This window comes from Mustela putorius, unplaced genomic scaffold, assembly GCF_011764305.1.
Source record: "Mustela putorius furo isolate JIRA1106 unplaced genomic scaffold, ASM1176430v1.1 tig00003853_pilon_pilon_pilon, whole genome shotgun sequence".
Classification (NCBI taxonomy): Eukaryota; Metazoa; Chordata; class Mammalia; order Carnivora; family Mustelidae; genus Mustela; species Mustela putorius.
Genome location: NW_025422005.1, coordinates 16,053,043 through 16,076,305, shown reverse-complemented (window position 1 = coordinate 16,076,305; position 23,263 = coordinate 16,053,043). Strand labels below are relative to the sequence as shown.

The 23,263-nt window shown below is 43.0% G+C and overlaps 1 protein-coding gene across 5 annotated transcripts in view; it reads right to left on the bottom strand.

The window, feature by feature from the left end:
- ZBTB40 (zinc finger and BTB domain containing 40) overlaps window positions 1–20,128 on the bottom strand; it is a 73,970-nt gene extending 53,842 nt beyond the window's left edge. For 3 of the 5 annotated variants that reach the window (XM_004741231.3, XM_004741235.3, XM_004741233.3), the window contains exon 1: window positions 19,946–20,127. The gene's annotated coding sequence lies outside the window, so the exon portion shown is untranslated. Of the gene's footprint in view, window positions 1–19,746; window positions 19,923–19,945 lie in introns of those variants that run through there. The other 2 variants (XM_004741236.3, XM_004741232.3) reach the window with 2 other exon arrangements.
- Window positions 20,129–23,263: the final 3,135 nt, after the last annotated feature.

Genomic DNA, 23,263 nt, shown 5'->3' with positions numbered 1-23,263 from the left:
CACGAGAGAAAAGCCATTCTATTACTTCATCAAGGGTCTTCGATTTTGGTTGCCCTAACAATTCTGCCCTCTCCTTTGGGCCCATCTATCTCACAGTCCAAGACCTCTCTTACAGTCTGGCTCAATGCAACCTTATCTGCTTAAAGTTTTTGTTTGTTTCTTTTTTGTGTTGTTTTGTTCTGTTGCTGTTGATAATCCCTTTCTCCTAAATAAAATCTTTACTTCTACCTTGATGCCTGGGCTCTGCTGGAACCAGAGAGTGGAAGAGACCTTGGAGAGCCCTATTCATTGCTTTCAGCAAACAGAAGTTCATTACTTTATCTATCACGTACTCTTGTCGCATGACCAAATGACCTTAGTCCAATCTCTTCCCTTTTTAAGGGAGGAAACTGAGGTCCTGGGAGGCTGAGTTGCTCTTTGATCCGAGTCAGCTTTAACCCCATGGCTATTTAGTATCTCACAAACAACCAGAGTCAGGTGAAGTAACAGGCACGCTCCACATAATTAGAGCAAAGATCACACATTCAGAGACAAGAAATGGGGCATTTGCTACGCACAAAAAGATGATTTTAAATGTAAGGTATCTAAGGAATCAGCTAAGTTAAAAGAGAACCACTAGCAATTATTTCTGAGAATGCAAGGTGGATGGGTGAGGTCAGAAAAGGGTGACTGCAGCTTTTAGTGGGCCCAGATTTCTCAATTTCAAAAACAGCTGTCATTTGGTCCTGTCTTACACGGAGGGCCTGAAAGGCACCAACATGTAGTGTAAGGGGTGAGGTCTCCGTATTTGGCATCCCTGGGCTCATGGCAGTATCCTGTCCTGTGCATTGCCATTGTTGTTTCTAACGAGTGGTATATCACGGTCATCCTCATCATTCGGTTCCAGAGTCTGGTCTCCTACAGTTCCTGTCCTTGAGACTTACAGCAATACTGAATGGCCTAGGTGCTTTCCTATGGTATGTTCTAGTCACTGGGAAATCCAAGTAACCTGAACAGCTCCGAAAAATCCTAGGAGTGAAGATTCTCAAGCGGCATCAAGGATAAAATTCTCCTCTGGGGCTCTGGATGCTGTCTAGTGAGCAGTAATGGTAGAAACCAAGCAAGGATGACACAGGGATGATACCTGCTTGTGTGCTGGGATTTACACCTCATCCCATTCATCTTCGTTTTACAGATGAAGACTAAGGCTCAGAGATATTAAATGCATTAAGGGGCATGAGTTACCAAGGGGCAGAAGTGAGCCCGGGTCTCCATTCTCACGCCATGGTTCTGTCCTCTATAATGCGAAGGCCTTGCTGGATGCCAAGTCTTAGCTACCACTTTTGCAGATAATGTTCCCTTCCTAGAGCTCAGTGGCCATCAGGAAGCACAGCTGTCGGGACTTGGTTACTAAACAAGTATACTTACAGCCTCAGCCTGAGGGAACTGGTTAGCGAGCCAACCACATCCACTGCCCCATCAGCTCAGGAGACCATATTTTTCATGATTATCAACTCATGTCTCATGACAGAGTTAGCCAGAATGATATCCCTGCTCTTTCTTTTCATATTCTGCCAAATTATAGATATTACCAAATAACTACTAGTAAGAGCTACTAATAATTAAGTACCTTACTGTGTTTCTAAGCACTTCTTACGTTCCCTCCTTTAATACTAACAATCCAGCATGATAGGTAAACCCAACTCACAATAAATCCTAATAGGTGTAAGGTTCAGGCCCAAGATCATATAGCAAATAGGAAGAGGAACTGAGATCTTAATCCAGGCTGCCTGACCTAAATATCTTGCCCTTCTATCCACTAGAAGGGCTTCTTGGGGATCCATCAAAGAAAAGAAGAATCTGATCCAGAAGTTCTGGGGTAGGGCCTGAATTCTGCATTTCTAATAAGCCCCAGATGATACGGATACTATCGGTCCAAGAACCCTCTCCGAGGAACAAAGCACTGTACAGCCCTGCCTGTTCTCCAATCACTTTTTTCATATCAAATTATTATGTCTTAAGTACCTCTAAAAAAATCTCAAGTCATCTTCAAATCCTTCCCTTTTGCACTTGTCTTTGGCTCCAGTCAGAAAAGCAAACTCCCTAACAGCTCTGGGAATAAAACCTACAAGACATGGAGGACTCCAATAACCATGCCTAAGGCGAATAGCTCTGTGGCCTGGCCCCAACCCCAGCTCCTGCAGAATACATTTCAGCAGTCTGGCCTTCCACGGTTAGTCTGGCTTCCCTGGCTGCTGCCACAGTAACCAAAAGTCAAACTGCTCCTGATCTAACGTGGTCAGCCGAACCTGGTTAGGCCTTGGAAGGGCCTAGGATGGTAGAGCCAATCCATGAATGTACGCTAAACTGCAAACAATGAAGAGATCTCTGCTTATGACACTACGTATGAACCCCTGTGTATTCCCTTTCCAGCCATTATGCCGTTTGTCTTCCCCAGAATCGGGCAACTCTACTGATCTTCCACAGCCTTCTACCGGGTTTCCCCGATAGCTGTATGGAACAGAGTTTCAAGACCTGCATTCTCTCTTGTGCCACAAAGTCTAAAATCAAGGCTCAATATTCCATGCTGCCCTGTCAATTGGTAAAATCAGGAAGGCCTCAAGTGACCTAACTACAAATTCTCCTACCCATTCTGCTCTGGTAGACAAGGTCCCTGAGCCAAACAATCCTCCTTATCAAAGGGACTAAGGTCCAGCTCCTGTCTACCCCCTGAGTAGTGGGTTTCAGTTCCTTATCAGCCCCCAAGATTATTCTAGCAGGCCAATCACACACCCTGGCAGAAACCAGGAGGCACCCTACCTTTTAGATCCTGCAAAGCCCGCCTCCCACAGCCCCTGATGGTTCACTCTGCTCCTGAGGGCGAGCCTGTGTGGCCCTGAGCAGCAGCTGTGTCCTCCTCTGGGGCTGTGAGTCTATGTGACTAATAAAAGCTGCGGCCAGTCTCATCTGCCCGTGTCCAGTGTCATGCATTAGCCACCCCCATAACCCTAGGGTAGGAATTCCTCCCTCAGCAACAGGGTAAGAGGTGATTAAAACACCCTTTCTGCCCAATCCCCAGTCTCTGCTCTTTTCCATATGCTTCAATCTCTTGAAGGCCTTTGGCAAGGTCACCAACTGCTCTGTGATGGTAATAACGTCCAGCCTTGTGCTACGCACTGTCCAAATACTTTTCCATTCATTTTCCTAACATCCCTATGAGGTAGATACCCTTATTGCCCCTAATGTACAGATGAGGAAAGTAATGTCTAACAGGTTATGCCCAAGACAATACAGCTAAAAAGTCTGAGCACCGTTTAAATGCAGATCTGCTGGTTCCCTGTTCTTAATGACTACCTTAGTCTTGACAGAATTTCTGGGCTGGGTGTTAGCATTCCTCAACCCCTCTCCACAGGCAGAGATGTGCTGCTGGCTGGCCTGACAGGAGCACTTGCGTTTGAGATGCCTTATTTCTTCTGCTGGTCTCTGCTGAAAGATGGATGGAGAGGTATATCTGGAAAGAGTGCCCTTGCAACAGCCAGGCTGGCTGGCTGCCAAGAGACTTCCCTTGATGGCCTGAACTTAATTTACCAAAAGTCTGATTGTCTGACTGTCAACCTTCCAGATACAAAACACTGTCCCATTTAAGTCTCACAGTTAATTGGACTTTGGAGGTTCGATAACACAGTCTCACTCCTAAAAGGAGTATAAATTAGAAAGTGAATTTATTAGTTAATGTATTAGTGAAATAGGTCTACTCTTTACAGTTACACGTGACAAAATTCCAGCAGCAAAGTCAAGTGTCATCAGAAGAGACTGTGTGCTACCAACATTCAGTGGGAACTGGGGGCATCTGCCTTGGCCCAGACAGGTAGAGCCTGAGCGCAGCGTACACTACCCCGGCCCCACAAAGTGCTCTGCTCTGTCCCTTCTGTCGCCTGTACTCTTCGGTGGCTCCCATCTCTCTTTTGAAAAAGCAGGACTCAGCTTTGTCTCTGAGGTAACCCTGTGCATGTATTTAGTAGCTCAGACCACGTGCTGAGTTTTTGCTCGCTCTCCAGAGGCAGGCAGTGTGCGCCTGTTGCCACAGCCCCAGGGCTTCCACCCAGTGCGCTCTGAGCATCTATGGGATCAGAACAACTTTCCCGGCAAGCAGCTTCACCCACTGAAGCTCTCAGCTCACTTCAAACTCAGCCACCCTCTAACTTCTCCCCAGCTATTACCAGATTCAGTCCTCACCCCCTTTCCCCCTGCTCCTCACCCCCTCCCCCCACCCATGCACTCTGTCACCTGTCGCTCTGCCTCTCTTCAGCCACTCTGCCACACATCACTAATGACAACTTTTTTAAAAAGTACTTATCAATACCAAACAGGGGAAATGACTCTTCATCAGAAGGATAATAAAAGTCAGGGAATTTTGCAACTAAAATTCTCCTTAGAGACTATGTAATTTAGACCTTTTACAGATGAAAAGATACAGAAATTTAGTGACCTGCCAAGTCATGTACCTAGATAATGGCCAAACCCAGGCCCCAGATTTCTGGGTTTTCAAGACAGCATTGGAGCCAAAATACCAAATTCCTAAATATACAAAACAGGGGAGGGGCTAAACAGGGAGGGCTTCCCACATACCTCACAGACTGGTGGCCATTAGCACTAGGTGTGGGAGACAGCACATTTACTATTCTTTTCTTTGAATGTTAAGTAAATATCAATCACTGATAGCTCTTTCATGAGAAAATAATTATCCTCAAGCCAGAAAACTGCCCAAAAGTGTCTCGAAGAATATATGATTCCAAATTCCCCAATCCATTGTTATTCATAGAACTATAAGGTAGATTTGTGACTTGACAAAAATAATAGAAAGAAAAACCACATTTTTAAAGTGAATAAGATATTTAAAAGATAACATATTTAATGAACATGTAACTGAGTCATGATGGAAAAGGCTTTTTTACACATAAATCACAAATAACCAATAGATGTGATAACATAAAAACATACACCTCCAAAAAAAAACAGTATCAACAAAACTAAAAGATAAATGATAAGCGTGTCATAAGAAGTGAAAAATGAGTGGCTAATATCAGAATAGAAAGCTCATACAAATCAATAAAGAAAACAAATTAACATTTAAATTTTTTTAAATGGATAAAGAAAACTCACAAATGAAATAAAAAAGTCCAACTGATTTAAAAAGTTCACCCTTATGAATAATTAAAGAAATGCAAATTAAGACACTGATGCTATTTTGAAGTGATCAAATTGGAAAAATTTTGCAACAATAATATTTAATTGATAAGCAGTAGTTTTAGATCACGCACTCTGATTTGGCGGACTTCAGTTTAAAGCCTAACTCAAACACTTAGTGACCTTGGGCAAGTCACCTTAATCACTGTGACCTTAACGTCTTTACTGTGTGTGTGTGTGTGTGTGTGTGTGAAGAAGAAATGGGATAATGCATCTGAAATTGTTTTAGCCAAGTTCCTGTCAACAGTAAATGACCAGTGTTAGCTGCTATTATTATAAAAATAATACTTTTACTAGTAACACAAGGGAGGGAGCACTGAGACAGGTGCATACACAATGCCAAAGGAAGTACAAACTGGTAAAAATCCTTCAAGAAGTAATACAGTAAGTAATCTGCTCATCTAGAGCTATAAAAAGTGTCTTTGGAGGGAGACATGAGAATTTGGGGGGTTTGGAAAGGATATACTCTATACGCACTGTCTGATTGTTTTACCAGAATGTTTACATATTCTGTTGTATAATTATAGATAAATGAAAAAGAATGATAAGCCCATAAAAGAAGAAATTTTTTTTAAATATTTATACCTTTAGACCCACTTCTAGGACTCCCATCTACATGGAAATAATTAATTAGAGATATAATGAATTATTTATGTATACTGAATTCAGAAGAATAGCACCACTGGTAAAAAACTGGAAACTGAGTTGTACCATATGAAGATTTTAAGTAAATATGATATACAGACATATTATGAAATATGCAGTCAGTAAAAATTAGGTTCCTCTGTAGGATACCTATAGCACAAGCAACCAAAAATAAATAAATATATAAACAAATTGGACTTTATCATCTTCAAAAACTTTTGTGTATTAAAGGATACTGTTATGAAAGAAAAAGAGAAGCCCAGAATGGGAACAAATACTCTCAACTCATTTACCTGATAGAAGTCTAGTATCCAGAATATATATATATAGCATATCAGAATACAGTATCCAGAACTCTTACAACTCACCAGCAAAATGACAAGCCCCTTAAAATCAGGCAAAGGATTGGAATAAATCTCTCTCCAAAGAGGATATATAAAATGGCCAATAAGCACATGAAAAGATGTTCAGTATCAGTTGTTGTTAGGGAAATAGACATTGAAACTGCCAAGAGCTACTACCCCAACCCAGTAGGATGCCTAACAAAACACACACAAACAGGCAGAAAGTACAAGTGTCTCGAGGATGTGGAGAAATTCGAAGCCTCACACATAGTTGGTGGGAATGTAAAATGTACAGCCACTGTGGAAGAAACAGATACTATATGAGCCAGCAATTCCAATTCTAGGTCCAACCCAAATGAAATGAAAACCTATATCCACATGTGGAGCATTATACACAACAGCCAAAACCTAGAAACAACCCAAACATCCACCAACTGAGTAATGAACCAACAAAATGCATATCCATACAATGGAATATTCTTCAGACATACAAAGGAATAAAACATAGAAAACATACAACGGAGTGAAATTTAGAAACACTATGCTCTGTGAAAGAAGCCAGTCATGAAAGGCTACGTACTGGAGAGTTCATTTATATGACCTGTCCAGAACAGGCAAATCCGTAGAGATAGGAAGTGGACTAGTGGTTGCCAGGGGCTGGCAGGAGGGGGAATTGGGGAGTGAATGCTAACGGGTATGGGGTTTTCTTCTGGAGTGACAAAATGTTCTAGAATTATAAAGTGGTGATGGTTACACAGACTTTTAAGTTGTATATGTTAAAACAATGAACTGTATGGTATGCGAATTATATCTAAATAAATTTTTTAATAAGGCTCTTAAAGATTTTTAATAACATGAAGAATGCTCTTAATATACTAAAAGGAAAAAAAAAACAGCATGCAATTGTATATATAATTCCCATTTGGTTTAAAACTGATGGGACGCGGGGCGCCTGGATGGCTCAGTGGGTTAAGCCGCTGCCTTCGGCTCAGGTCATGATCTCAGGGTCCTGGGATCGAGTCCCGCATCGGGCTCTCTGCTCAGCAGGGAGCCTGCTTCATCCTCTCTCTGCCTACTTGTGATCTCTCTCTGTCAAATAAATAAAATCTTTAAAAAAAAAAAAAAACAAAAACTGATGGGACGCGTGGGTGGTTCAGTGGGTTAAGCCTCAGCCTTAGGCTCAGGTCAGGGTCTCAGGGTCCTGGGATCGAGTCCTGCATCGGGCTCTCTGCTCAGCAGGGAGCCTGCTTCCCCCTCTCCCTCTGCCTACCTCTCTGCCTACTTGTGATCTCTATCAAATAAATAAATAAATAAATAAAATCTTTTTTTAAAAAGAGAAAATGTATGTACATGCATGTACACATTTGCAATTAAAGACAGAAAATATATCAAAATGCTACCAGTGAATTCCTAAGTAGTGTCATGATGGAGGATTTTTCTTCTTCTTCATATATTACAGAATTTTTTTTAGAATAAACATGTATTACTTTTATAACAAGGAAATTTAAAAATAGAAACCCAGGTAGGTCTGGCTGGCTTCAAAGCCAGTGTCATTTCTAACAACCTAGTCATTCATTAAACATTTAGTTCGTTCCTACTATGTACCAAGCAAAATTAAGTAAGATAGAATCTCTGCCTGCAGGGAATTTACATGTGTCTACCATGGGGTTTAAACCTGAGTGCATGGACTGGGAAAGGAAAGAAGAGTCCACAGGTTCTCCAAATTAAACGCAATGCTGTCCAACTGCACACTACCCGGGGCAGAGGGTCCATGGCTGTCCTGAGTGGCAGTGTAGCTTAGTGGTAAAGGATGGAGCTGGAGCCAGGCTACCTGGTGTACAGCTTGAATGTCCAATCGCAAAATGTGTGCTTGAGGGGCGCAGGTGCCTCATCTACAAAATAGGGGAAATACTGGTACTTCTCTCACTGGGTGGTTAGAAGATGAAATGAGTTAATACACCTAAAGCACCGGCAGTATGCACTGAGGACACAGTAAGTGCTCAATAAATGCATCAGCTGCTAGCCACTAGCTTACCACCGCTGCCACCACCCCACCACTATATTCTCAAGGAGGTGAAGACAGAACGGACTAAAGTCCACTAGAAAGGTGGTTTTCCACATCTCAAAACTGACAGCATCTGATTCTTGATAAGCCTATAATAACCATTATATTAAACTCATTTCTTTTTCCAGATTCTCTCAATTTCTAATGAAACTCTTCTTTGGAGACATTCTATAAAACCCAGTGAGACAAAACATCAAAACGGTCAGCGTAACAAACTGCTTGTGGCCTCTTATCTTCGAACTCCTAGAAACAAGTGATTTTTCAAGGCTATTCTAATGGAAGGAGGCTTTGAGAGGCTTATCTGTCTTTTGCCTGCCTTTCCGGGGGCGCGCAGCTCCTGATTCAGCTGCTCACCCACGATGCCTCTTCACAGGCCAAACTGCAAAATCTCTGGAGCAACACTGTCGTCCAGCGAGGGACTGGGGGCTGCGACTGTCTCCCACCTACTGCGACTCCTCCATCCCACAGTCAAGAGTCTCAACAAGCAATCATCACTCCAATGCTTTTATATCCAACCTTTTAGGTGCTTTAAAAAAAAAAAAAAAAAGGCTTGTGGCTTTGTCACTGGTACTTACAAGCACCTTGCAGTGATCTGAAGATGGGGTTAAGTTCTGAGGTTTCACCAACTCGATTATGAAAACAGGCTTTTGCTCAGCTGGGAATAATCGATCCAGACACGGAACACCATACCAAAGGTCAAATTCAAAAATACCCATTTAATGCAGAAATTAGTGAGCTCAGCCAACTACATAATACCAAACTAGCGCTGGTGACTGGAGAGACTGGTGCCCAGCTCTAAGGGTCAGAGGCTCTAGAGCCCCCCCGCGTGCCCAGGGGGTGAATCACGGCTCTGTTCTTCTTAACAGCTGTGTGACTTTAGGCAAGAGACCTAATTCTCTAGGCCTCACTTTCCTTGTAGGTAAAATGGGGATATTAGCACTTTTTGGTGGGGTGGCTTATAAGCACTAATAAACCTGCGTGTATAGGAGTCCATATATTTAAAGGACATCTCCGGTAACACTATAAACATTCATTAAATGTCAAAAGGAAACATAAAAAATCCACCTGCCAAACTATTTCATTTTATAGTTCTTAGGCTGGATAACTAGTTCACAGATGTACTTTTTAAAAATCACTCTGCTTTATCACTTATATAAGTTATGAATGTATCTTCTATATGTCAAATACTGCATTTTTTTTTTTTAAAGAACAGACTTTATAGACCACCACACTGCTAGTTTCAAACTGGTCTGAGGTGGAAACTGACTGTAAGGAAACCTACCCTGTTTTCTTACAATCAGTAAGGAAATGGGGTAGGTTAGGTCTCTCATAGAGGCCTAGTACTGGGCTTCAATCTGAAAGAACTGAAAGCCTTAAATTCATTGAAAATTAGCAGGAGATAACAGGAACTTCTGAAATCACCTGGTCCAATTCCCACATTGTGTAGATGAGGAAATAGGAGATGCTGATGAGTGTCTTAAGATCTTCCAGGTCAGACATGAGACCTTTCCTGTTACCTATGTTTTTGGTACCTATTTCAAGTGGACAGCAATGAAAAACACATTTTGGAAAGGGAAAAAGACACAGTTCGGAAGGGTTAAGGTAGGGATCTAACAATAGGAGCTAACATTTGCAAACGTTTATTATAACCCAGGCCTTATGCCAAGCACTTTGCATGGTAGCCTTACATAATTTTTGCAAAACCTGTGAGGTAGTTACTATTATTAATTCCACTTTCAAATGAGAAAGTAGAGTCCTATCAAAAGTAAATGGCTTGCCCCAAATCACAAAGCTGGTGAGCACTAGGGTCGGTAAATGAGCCCACGCTGTCTGACTCCAGAGCCGGAATCTTCCCCGCTGGATACCGTCCAAGCGTGGGAACTGAAAAAGCAGTGAAGTTCTCGATCCCTCATTCTTTCTCCTACTTTTTTGGTCACGTCTCTGTTCAGAGGCAATGCAGAGATACATAGTAAAGAAAGTGGGGGGAGTGGGTGTTGTTGCTGCTGTTTGTTTGTTTCTAATTCCAATATAGTAACATACAACATTATGTCAGTTTCAGGTGTACAATACAGAGATTCAACAATTCTGTACATTACCCAGTGCTCATCACTGAGAGTGTACATAAATAAGGTGTTTTTCAAATAAGAAGAGATGCCATTAATTTAGAGGTTACTTATTCTGTGGTATATAAGGTGCCACCCACACTTGTCAAGGTCATGAGGCACATGATGGTGCTACTGGGGAAGGTAGAACCCATGCAGCATGAGCAGGGCTAGGGCTCTAAGACCCCATTTCCTTAGTCAGGGGACAGTGTGTCCCTGTCCAACCAGCAAATCTTTACTGAGCCCCGCCAAACACCCTTAACTAAATCTGTCCTTATAGAGAGAAGAAATTCAGCATAACCCTGCTCTCAGAGAACAGATCACCTTCAGCTTGGACTCGTACTCTTCTTACACTTCAGCAGTTGACTATCAGCAGCACTGGAGACTGTGGAGCTCCCAATGCCCAATTACTGCCCTGTGATACCATGCAGCTCACCCAACCTTCGCTAGACCTCTGTGCACACTGGGCAGATGAGCTCCATCCTCCTCTCCTTCAAGTTCTGAAAGCTTTTTGTCTTTGAAGAGGAGGAATAATTTTCATCTCCAGCTTTCTCTTGTCTATCACGAGGGAGTTTGCTTGAGGCTAACAAGGGGTTAACTTGGGGAGCTAACAACAACAACAACAACAAAATGCAAAAAGAGGATAATTTCTCTATTGCTTCTAACTTTGGGAAAGAACCTATGGGATTCCATAGCATTTGCTCAAAAATGTTCAAAGGAAGACGTGGAAAATTTCATCCTCAACACTTCACTGCCTAAGAAAAAAAAATCCCCGAACTCCAGGGGCCAATTATTCTGCTGTCTCGGACTTTGACCTTAGAAAGGTTCGAACCTGCCTGGAACTGAGGGCCGCTGACAGCAGAGCACCGGCTATATGAGCAGCCAGTATCTAGGGGGGTCAGATCTAATGACTGCCGGCCGTCAGAGCATCATTCACAAGTTACAGTACCACACTAAACCTATGGGCTAAATGAGTAAGAGCAGCAAATTTCACTGTTATTTAAATTCATAAGTTCCTACTATGTTCCCAATATCATGCTGAGAGCCGGGTCTCAAAACACTGGCAGGCCTTTACAAGTCAACTAATACTGGACTCCACTGATAAAACTAGGCCAAGAGCAGGCAAGTGAGAGCAGAACATAAGGGAAGCAAGAGGGAGGGGTGATGGGAGGGCTTAGTGTTTGCAAAGAGAAGCGAGGTTGGAATCTTTGTGATACGAATTAGAAAGGAAGACTCAAGTGATACTGTGAGCTGGAGTTTAGAATGGAGTGGTCTGACTGTCTCCCTTGTTTCCGTTTTTCCCTCACCAGTTGGGTTTAAAATTTGAAAAATAACCTTAATAAAGAGCTAAAAAGAGTTGGGTTCCAAACCTGACTTTAACTTTGTAACCTTGAGCTACTTAATTTTTCAAAACCTGCTTCCTCTACTGTAAAAGGGAGGTAACATGTATATGGGAGTTCAATGCTAGTCACACTTTTGTGTGTTTGAAACGTCCATATTTTCATGGAGATATTAATATCTATTGCTTAGTGGCTGTAAAGATTACCAGAAATAATTATGGAAAATACCTAGCCAGAGCCTGGCACTTTGTGGTATTCAATAAATGGTCACTATCATTATCAACATGCTATTTTTTAAAGTTCCGGGATGAGGTCAAGGAGAACAACCAGTGAATTAACAGCTGCAGACTGTACACTTAGGAGTATCTGGATGTCTGTACAAGGACAATCTTTGCATATATGGGTCTTATAGGCTCGCTCTTTTATCTACTTTCATCTTTCCCTTCCTGCTTTATTCATCCATTCAACAAATATGCACAGACTGCCTACTGTATGTAGGACACAGAGCTACGTACTGAGAAGGGAGGAGGGCAGACAAGAGAAGAGGTTTTGAGGGGACAACATAACAGGATGGGCTGGGGGTACATCTATGAACCATCTGAAATGACACACAAAAAGTTTTGAGTACATGGGTGTGTAACACCCCTCGAGAAGTTCTGGAGGGACTCCCAAAGGGATTATTAAAAAAAAAAAAAAAAGTTAAGACTGAAAATGTAACAAACTTAACAAGAAGCATACAAAATTTATAGGAAAAAACATAAAACACTCTTGAAAGGTCACAAAAGTAGCCCAGAGCAAATGGAAAGATGGGCCAAGATCTTGGATAAGAAGACTCAACATCATAAAGATGTCAGTTCTAAGCTAAATAATAAATTTAACATAATCTCAATAGAAATACCATCCGTTTGTTGCTGTCTAAAACTAAACAAATTGGTTATAAAGTTTATATGGCAGAATAAACAAGCAAAAGCAGCCAGAAAAGCACTAGGAAAGAGCAATATGGAAAAACTGGCCCTTCCAGATGTTAAAAAAAATTATAAAGCCTCTAAAATTAAGACGGTTAAGGGCGCCTGGGTGGCTCAGTGGGTTAAGCTGCTGCCTTCGGCTCAGGTCATGATCTCAGGGTCCTGGGATCGAGTCCCGCATCGGGCTCTCTGCTGAGTGGAGAGCCTGCTTTCCTCTCTCTCTCTCTGCCTGTCTCTCTGTCTACTTGTGCTCTCTCTCTGTCAAATAAATAAATAAAAAATCTTTTAAAAAATAAATAAATAAATAAAATTAAGACGGTTAAGATAATAGCATATGAATCGACAATCAAACCAATGGAATAGAATAGAAAATCCAGTAAGAAACCCAAATGTATACAACAGTTTAGTATCCAATTAAAACAGCATCTCAAATCGATAGGCAAAAAATAAGAACTTTTCTTTCTTTCTTCCTTTCTTTTCAGAGAGAGAGAACAGGGCAGGTGGGAGGGAGGGAGAGAGAGTCTTAAGTGGGCTTCAAACCTAGGTGGAGCCCAACTTCATGATCCCAAGACCATGACCTGAGTCGAAATCAGGAGCCAGTGCTTAACTGTCTGAGCCATGGAGGTACCCTGATAAGAATTTTTCATAAGAGATGTTGGAATACCTGGCTGGCTATTGTGGAAAAGATAAAATTGGATCCTTCCTCAAACCAAATGTCAAGATAAATTCCAAAAGGATAAGAACCTTAGATGTTTAAAACATAAAGAGTGAAACCATAGATATACTGAGAGAAAACACTAATGAATTCCCCATAAATTAAGAGCAGGCGAAATTCCTGTGACTCAAAATCTAAAGTAATACACTGTACAAGCCATAAATATAATATGTAAAGATGAAAAACTTTTGTACAGCAATAAAACAACATATGCAAATTTAGGGATATGACAAATTGGAAAAAACATTTTTGCAACTTATATCACAGACATTGGGCAGATAGCTCATATCTCATTAAAGGAGAAAACAAATTTAAACTATACTGAAATTATTTCTTACCTAACAAATGGGCAAAACCTCCCAAATTTTGACATAAGACTCAAGAGAGACAGAGGAGGGGGATCAGGTATGAAATAATCTTCTGTGAATGCAACTTGTTACATAGTTTTGATTTTGGAAACACATAAATGGCTTACATAGTTAAAAAAACAAAATGAGATTTTTAAAAGCAAATCTTAAAGTTTAAAACAAATGAGCCTGTTGATAAAGCTTATCAAGTTGGTGGCATGAGAACCAGAGAAAATACTTGGGAAATACTGACCTCGGGACAGTATTTGACTACATATTTGAAGCAGCACATGGTCCCGGGACAAAGGAATGACATAGAAAGCCCAAACAACATTCAGTGATCTAATGGTCAGTGCAGAGAGTGGCACTGCTACCGGCCTGGTAAGTAACATGGCCAGGAAACTCCAAAGCCCCAGAGTGCAGCCTACTTGTCCTGGGAAGGATGAAGTTCTGGGCCCACTGAGCATGACGAACTGGTGCTCAAGTAGAAGGGTGAGAGAGGAGGGAGGGAAAAGAGTTAAGATGAGACTTAAGACAGAGTCTGAGGGCAGCAAAGGCCAAGCCAAGGAACTGCATTATCCTGAGGGCAGGCGAGCCATCTGAGAGTCTGAAGCAAGGGGGAAACAATCACATGTGATCTGTGCTTTATAAAGATCACTGGCAAGTGTGTACAAAATAGATTAGAAAGGAACAAAGGAAGAAGCCAGCTGGCCAGCTCTGAGGCTATTGTAGTAATTCAGGACGAGAGATTATAGTAGCTTTAACCAAAAGAGAAAAGGGACATCAATAGGCTTGTAGCCTAAATAAATGTGCGCTATTTGTGGGTAGGGAGTGGAAGGAGGGTGGGGAGTTGACAGAAGGGGAAGAACATGGGGGGACTTTCTGCCTTTTGCAACTCTCTGGTGCCATCCACTGAGACTAGGAATCAAAGATAAGCACCGGATGGAAGAAAAATGGCAAGTTCACTGCTGCCAGAGCCCCTGACACCATCCTTCAGTGTGAGTGGGGACAAGGAGTCAAGGACAAAAATCCACCAGTCAGACTGCAGTCTTTGAAAGCTAGAAACAGATGAAAGTAGCAGGTTAGATGACCTCTTGCAATATTTTCTCACAATCAGAAACAGAACCACATACCGTTCACTTTGTTTTTATATTTTAATAAATTTCAAGTAACCAATATTGAGATTCTCAAAAGCGAGGGATCCTTTGTTTCTAATCGTCCTCATCCTTCTTGGGCCCTTTCCTTCTTAAAAATTTACTTCATCAAACATTGAGAGCCCCGAAATTAGACTCTGCTAAAAGCAGAAGTCACTCATGCCAATGTATCCAGGGGTCAGATAGATGTAAAAATCTCTCTCTGTAAATGTAAGCACTCATTGATAAACACCGTATGGGTCAAACCAACTGTGGCACACAGCAGTTTTCTACTGAGGTCCCATGTTTGCAAACATTCCAAGATAAAGACCTGAAAATAGTTCTTTTCTTTCCATTTGAGTACTAATAAACCAGAAACTGTATCTTCGAGTTGACTTTTTTTTTTTTTTTTTAGGTAAGTGAGGTAAGTTTGGTTTCAGAAAGAGCCGTTTCCCTTCACAGACAACACAGGGATGCCAGGACAAAGGAGGGAGAGCACCTCCCCTCCATCACTCCTCAGTCTCTGCCTCCCTCAACCCATCCCTCTCCTCCTCTCTCCCTCCTAACCCTACTCTCCTACAGTCCTGAGGAATCGAGTCCATCTGCAAGAAGCTGATGCCTAGAGCCCACGTCTTAGGCTGTTAACCACTCTTCCTTTGACCTGTCAGAAGAGACTAATATGGCAACTGCTACCAAGGTTGCCAAGGCAACACATCGCCAGTGTGGCAGTCTTCTGTAAAATCATGACAATGACCTCTGAGGCATTTCCAAAGTACCTCGTTGGGTAAATAACCTCTACCAGACATGCTCACTTGGCCTCTTTTGACAGGAAACAAGGCCCAAAAAGATACTTTCAAAATTATAGTCAAGACCACGCAGCGGTAAGAAGTAACTGGTTTCAGGGGGTTGTTCAACACTATTTTGGGCCAGTGGTATCACATGTGACATTTCATTGTCAGCTCTGCACCTTGAAGGTCAAGGATCCCTCTGAGACCCGATTAGAGAAATGGGCTCACTCCCCAGAAAAAATGACACCCAGACAAATTTAAAGGATTTGTGGGTCCCCTGAAACTCAACCACTTACCCCAGATTAACAAGCCAGGATCAGCTATAATGTATTTACTTCATTTAAAGTAATGAAATACTTGGGTGTCATGAGTTGGAGGATTTGGGGTTAAACACCACCACTGGGGAAGTATAAGGAAAGCCAGCGCTCTTTCCTTACCCCTTTCTGCTGAGGCCTGCAGAAGCCTCAAAACTGCAACGGTCTCGGCAAGTGACACACTGCACCCCCCCCCATGACTTGAAGACAGTGACAATCTCATCTCTGAATTTAAGTGCCCTTAATATTTAATTCTTTTCCTCTACATGGCTACAGCTTGCTTTCTTCACATTATCGGGATGATGGCTTTAGAAAGCAGCCTATTGGAGATCCGGAAAACCATAAATTCCAATTCAATTTCCTTGTGAAAATCAAAGAACTCACTCTCTTGAAGAGTTGAAAGCGGCTGAGGGGTCACTGCCTTCCTCCGGGTGCTGGTACACACAGTACTCCAGAAGGGTATCATAAACACCCAGTATAAGGCAACAGGGCATACCAATTTGTTTTTCAATCTATTTTATTTCAGTTCAAAGCTTCTTTGCAGACACAAAGCTCAAGAAAACAAGCCACACTTTGGTTCTACTCAGTCTCCTTCAATCTCCAAAAGCAGCTGAGTGTTGCCAAAGTATGGCTCGTTTTCCTGCAGTGCCTGTCTGCAGTGATGCTTTGAACTGAAATAAAATAGATTGAAAAACCAATTCGTATGCCCTCGCTCCTCCTGCAGCTTTACATTATCCTTCAAAACTAGTGTTAGCACTTTCTCTTTACTGGAACCCACCAGACCCAAATCACAGAGTAAAAGTGGAATACTTGAAATGTGAAGGTCCCGCCCAAACCTAAAATAGCAATTTCATGCAGGGCTTATTGTTAACATCGCATTAACATGCCACTCTCCTGTCCGGTTCTTTGCTCCATTTGCTGGACCGGATTACATCACAGTTTAAAGCAAAACTTGACATTGCTGATCTTCTTATACAGTTCGCTGGATTTCTCACTGCCTCTGCAATTTGCACATTCATGAACCCAAACACCTTCTGATTTTTACCAATTCAGAAAGTCTGCTACTTGTTTTAAAGCATCTGATGCCTTGCATCAAGTATGCAACATTATTTTGAAAACTTTCGGGGGAAACCCAAAATCATTTACGAGCAAACTTTGAAATGACCACCAACTAGAAGAAACCTATCATTTTCTTAGACTGCCTTAAGAAAATGCACATGTCTTCAAAGGAGGAACACACTAATGAAAAGTGCTCTGAACTGACTGTTGTATAATTTGGTTAAAAAAAAAAAATTAAAAGCCATTTGGAAGAGTTCCTCTCTTAACAGAAACATTAAGAAAAAACAAGATCTGTTCTGCCCCCTACCCCCATCAAAGATAGAAACATATATATACACCCTCAGTTCTGTTGGTAACATAATCCTGGGTTTTTGTTATTATTTAGCACTTCAAATAAATTTCCGTTGGGGGCCAAATTGTGGTTTGTTTTCTCTAACTGGAATTGAGCAACATGTGTAACAACAACAAAAAGAAAACACCCAACCTGTTATTACATTTTCTCTTATTTAATCCACACAACAACCCTTTGAGGAGGTACCATCATCTGCCTTTCAGTATTAATTTGTAACTGGCCCATGGGCAGGCCACCCAGCTAAAGCTGGCTTCAGGGCCAGAGACTCAGAGCATGGAACTGAATCACAGAACCACTACTCACTTCTTCCAATCCTCCAACACCCCAAATTCTTGCCACCTCACCATCTCTGATCCTATTAAATAGTTCTTCCTTCCCAGTTGTCTCCCCTCTCCCTTCTTGCTGGACTGGATCCTTGTCGCTCAGAGAGATTCAGATTCAGCTTAAACTACCTTTCTCTAGCGGCTTGCTGGGCCATCCTGGTAAGAGGGGTTTCCCAGGTTATCCCAGGTTAGCCTTGTTTGACTACCTCATCACAGATGCCACTATTTGTCTTAGATATGAGGTGTTAGGTCCATCTCGCTCATGGTAATCACAAGGCCTAGCACAGTGGTATCCGGTACATAGCAGGAACTCAAATATTTGCTCAACCAATGGCCTGAATTTGTTTATTTAATACTTAGGAGATTACAGGCTGTGGGCACTGGCTAGCAGCTGATACAAAACAGGGAAGGGGTGGTCCTGCCCTTGAGAGCATCTCAAGACAGTAGAAAAGATAATAAACACATGGGATAATACCAGGAGCTGTGACCAGCTAAGGTTCAGATCTTAGCTCCCTTGAATATTAGCTATGTAACCCTAAACATCCCTCCTGAGTCTCAGTGTCCTCATCTTTAAAATGGAAATATTAATACTACCTTTGTCATAGTATTGGTGAGAAAACTGAATGATAATCCAAGTAAATAAAGCACATAGTACACTAGCATGCAGAAAACATCTAATAAATATTAACTACTAATTTTACTATGATGCTATGACAGCTGTGGTTTAAATTACCTTTGTTTACCTACAAACCATCTCTCCAAGACCCTACTGAATTTAAATTCTGTGAAAGGCTAAAGACCACGTTGATCTTGTTCACCACTGTATTTCCAGGGATTTGAATCCTTTCTAGTACATAGCAGGTGCTCAATAAATACTGAATGATTCATGAAAGTATGCATGCAGGCGTGGGGTGTTCTGAAATCATTTGTTAGTTAAACTAGTGATGAATAGCTAGGTTTGGGAACTACTGCCAGAGAAGAAAGGCATCTAAATTAGAAAGCAGGGTATGGCAGAAGTTTGACGATTTAGCTAAGTAAAGAAAAACTTCATTTTGAGGTTGTAATTATATCTTCACAAGCCAAACACAGACTCGGATCCAATTTCAAGCCAGAATCAAGGAGCCCCAGGTTGAGACTTGAAAGAAGTTGAAGCCGTGGGAGGTGGGTTACCAAGCACAGGGCTCGCTGGGGTGAGCTCCATTTGCCAGACCTATACTGCACCCTAAGGAAGCTTAACCTCAGAATCTGTCTTAGGTGGAAACATGGGCACTTACTTATGAAGTGTTGTTAACAAACAAACAAACAAACAAAAAACCCTCTGGACATGAAAACAAATAAAACACCTGACTTACTGTAGGCCTATTTTTGTTATCAAAAATAAGGGAAACAATCCCCATGTTGAAGAGCAAACAGATCAGTTAAGGCTAGAGCTTTAGGTGTACGGGGTAGTTTTAACTGGAGTTTCCCACTCCGTGAGAAGTGATCAGAAGAACCGCTGGACAACACTGACCAGTCTGCTTGTCTCTAGGGCTGGGGCTGGCACACTTCTGCAAACGGCAAGGCCTAATAAGCATTTTCGGCTTTGCGGGCTATGCCAGAATCTGTCGCAACGACTCAGCTCAGTCCTTGAGGCAAGAAAGGAGCCACAGATGATACAGAACAATGAACACGGCTGTGCTCCAATAAAACTTCACTTGTGGACCCTGGTATTTGATTTCATATACGGTTCACGAATTACCCGAAAGTCTTCTCCCCGTCCCCGCCACCCCCGCCATTTAAAAATGCAAAAACCACTATATGTTCCCGACAGACAAAAACGGGGTGGGGTAGGGACTGGCCCAAGGCCGGGGTTTCCCGACGCCTGGTGCACCTGGCAGAAGAGAGTGGGGGCGACTCGGGAAGTAGCGGCGAGGAGGCCTCAGATGGCGCCAAGTGGCAGACGGAAAGGGGCGAGGGCAGGCCCCAAGCTGGGGCCAAGCCGAGTGCGCCCCGACGGGGCCCCGCGGCCTCTCCCCACCGCAGACTTACAGCCGAGCCTGCGCTCGGGGTGGGAGCCACCCCCGGGGGTCCGCGTCCCGAGCGAGAGGAGGTGTTTGGGACTTGGCAAAGAGCCCCGCGGAGTTCGCACGCCGAAGGGTCTCAGCGCGCCCCTAATTTGGGGCGCCTCTCGGGCCTCAGCAGCTAAAGGGGTCTCCACGCTGAGTCCCAGCCCCGTTTCTATGGTTACCTGTTCAGCACCGATTCAAACTGCCGTTCTTTATTGACAGCGCCATAGAGGACATGAACACTCCTGCCCGAAGGGAACAATAAAGCTTTCTTCATTCAACAGCGCCAGAGACGCCAGACGGCGGCCATTTTGAGGCCGGCGCGTAAGGAGTACGAGCGGTGAGGGGGCCGCCCGGCCTGCCCCGCGCGCCACAGTCACGTGCCAGGGGCGGGCCTCAAGGGGCGGGGCCTGCGTCGCGCCGCGACCTCCACCAATGCTGGGACGCTGGGGCTGCCGGGTTGCAGGCTCGTTCCCTGACCCATGACCCTTAGCCACTCTTTCCCCTCCCCACTCTCTCTTTTGAAAGTTTGAGTGGGGTTCCGCGGACTCTTGCTGGGGCACTGCTAGGCTTAGGATCTTATTTCAAGAATAGCACAGAAGTAGACACGGAAGATTTCTCTACATCTTTCCAAAACATGTTCACGTGCAAGGCGGAGACGTGACCTGAGCCGAGTCCCCAGACGCATCTTCATTGGTGGGCAGGCTTGGCGCTGCTCGGCGGTGATAGGCTAACAGGTTCATGTCAGCCAATCGTGGTGTCTTGAAGACTTCTTGATCCCGCCTGTCCCTCGTCCCCTCCGGAATGTAGAGGGTGTTGGGGGGGGGGCGGCGGTGATCATAGCTTTTTTGCTCAGTTTCTCTTTAACACGCTTTGTTGCACAGTGAGCTGTCCTCGTTGGAGATGCTCTTGCCACCCTCATACAGCCAACAGATTAAGTCAGATCCAGACAGTATCAGACAAATTAAGTCACATCAGTGCTGGCCCACTGAACCTCACGCTGTCACTCTGTCACTGACGCACAGCCAATTTTTCTGTCACTGCCAGTCATGCCGCCCAAATCCAGCGCTCTCAGTACAATGCCGAGTTCCCTCTGTGCTTACAGCTGTTACATCCACAATGTCAATATTCGGTCGATCTGAGAGCTGTCATTGTCAGACTGACTCCCACTCCATCACCGTTTTTAATCACAAATTCAATCTGCTGGGCAAAACTGTCACTTGCATTGTTGCTGTCATTGGGTTCATTATTGTTTACTGTCCCTGTCCAGTAGGCGACCACTGTCAATGACCATAAACTTCAAGCAGTTCTGTACAGTGTAGTAGCAATTGGACTCTGTGCCCAGCTGTCACCCTTTCGGTTGTTTTCACCATCATTGTCATTCAGCTACTTTCACTGCCCCATAGTCAAGCCAATATTTAGCAGGCCCTTACTGGGTACACAGCTGTCCTCGTTACTGCCCAATTAGTCACTTTCACTATTATACTCTCATGTCACTGTCACATTCGGGGTCAGATTTACTACAGCTGACATCCAGTCACTTTTGTAGTCACTAGAGCCACACCACAGCTGTTGTCCCCCCTAATTCATTTCCACCATCTCTGCAGTCTCCTTTAATAGGAGCCCCCAACATAGAGGGTTGCCAGATTTGGCAAGCAAGCCACAAATACCTAGAATGGTACATGGCACATAATAGGTGCTCAAAAAATATTTCTCAAATTAGTGGATTTTTTTTTTTTTTTTGCAAAACAGTATTATTGCCAACATACTATATGTAAATGTGAATGGCTTGTGGCTCAAACATCTCAAACAATAAGAATAAGTCTGCAGCCATGAACTGTCCTCTGTGTTCTGTTTAACAAGGTTCTGCATCCTACAGGGACTAGGAGAAAAGACAAGAAATGTGGTTACCACGTGCATGAATTCCTGGGACCACAGTTACAAAGAATAGGATTTCTGAATTTTGTATTTCTTATTTTAAAAGGAATGTATGTTTATAAAATATAGGAAGGACTCTTCCTTTCTGAAGGACTGTTTTAGCTGTAACAAAGAATGCCATCCCTCAACACACACTCATACACAGTCATGGGTCAATGGCTGCAATTTCTCCATGACTGTTTACTTGAGGTTTTGCATTATTAGAAATTTCCATGAGGCTGCCTCACCTATAGTTCATGAAGAACAGCATGGGGTCATGGAAACAATGGCTCCAGCTTCCATCTGGCCATCACATGGGAGAATAAGAAAACAGGGACGGGGACCTCTAAGGACTTCTCTCTAGAGAGCCTCAAGGATTGTTCTAGAAATAACTTGTGCTTCTCAATCGCCAGAAGGACATAATCCCTCACCTAAAAGAGGAAGGTACATGAGAACTTTTCACCCTTTCTTGTACCTTGACAGAGAATGTTTCCAGGCTGATGCCTAAGGGGCTCCAGCTAAACTACCAGTTGTTTCCAGAGTGACTATTACATGCCAAGGACATTGAGGTGAGTAGAGCATGATTCCTGCCATAAGTAATGGCATAGCCCGCCTCCACTTCTAGTGCTAGTAACAGCCAGGCATCATTTACCTCACCCTTATTCTCTGACAAGCTCTATGTAGATTATCTCATTGGATTCTCATCACCCTCTGAAGAGGTATATGACATTATTACCCTGTTTTATGAAAGAGAAAACTGGTTCAGAGAGGGTGACACAGATCCCAAGAAGTGGAGTTGGGGTTTAAACCTGGGAAATCTGACTCCAGAGTCTTCACTTTTTTTTCTCAGAATAATGCCTTGAGGGTTTTACAAAATATATGTGTCCATTATAAAGAGTTCAAGGATTACTGGAAAAACAACAACAACAACGAACGAGAGATTTTAAAACAGAATCCCTATAAATCCTAGCACTTAGCAGTAACATATCATTATAGCTGAGCATTTCTCCATTCCTGGGCATATGTATGTAGGTGGGTAGATGGAGGGATAATAATGATAATAATGAGTTTCCCTCCAGTATTGCACTATGTGCCGGACACTGCTTCAAGCACTTTACATGAATTAAGACGTTTAATTTACTCAGAGAGAGATGGAGAGACATAATTTTATTAAAATGAACTCATTTCACATATTTGGGGTTCACATCAGGAGCCACCCACTCCGTGATGTTTTCCCCCAAATCTGGTTCTTTTCTCAGTCTTTGCTGTCTCCTCTCCGCCTTCTAATCAAATCCCAAGCCCAGAGTCCTTGGGCTGCAAAAGCTGAGTCTTTAAATAGCACCCTCTCCGCAGCTGCTGCCCGGTCAAATGTCTCTGCTGTTCCCTCAGGCGGTGGCAGTATTTGTAGACGGGAAGTTTGCTGGATGCTCCACATAACGTTTTTATTTGTTAGCGTAGGTATCTGGGCCTTGGCATTCTTTTTTCCTGGCTTTTCAAGTGTTCAAATTTCACTACCCTTTTCTCAAATCCAAATGAAGCTTGGTCTTCAGATCTTGCCCAGTGGAGACCAGCGAGTCTCAGAT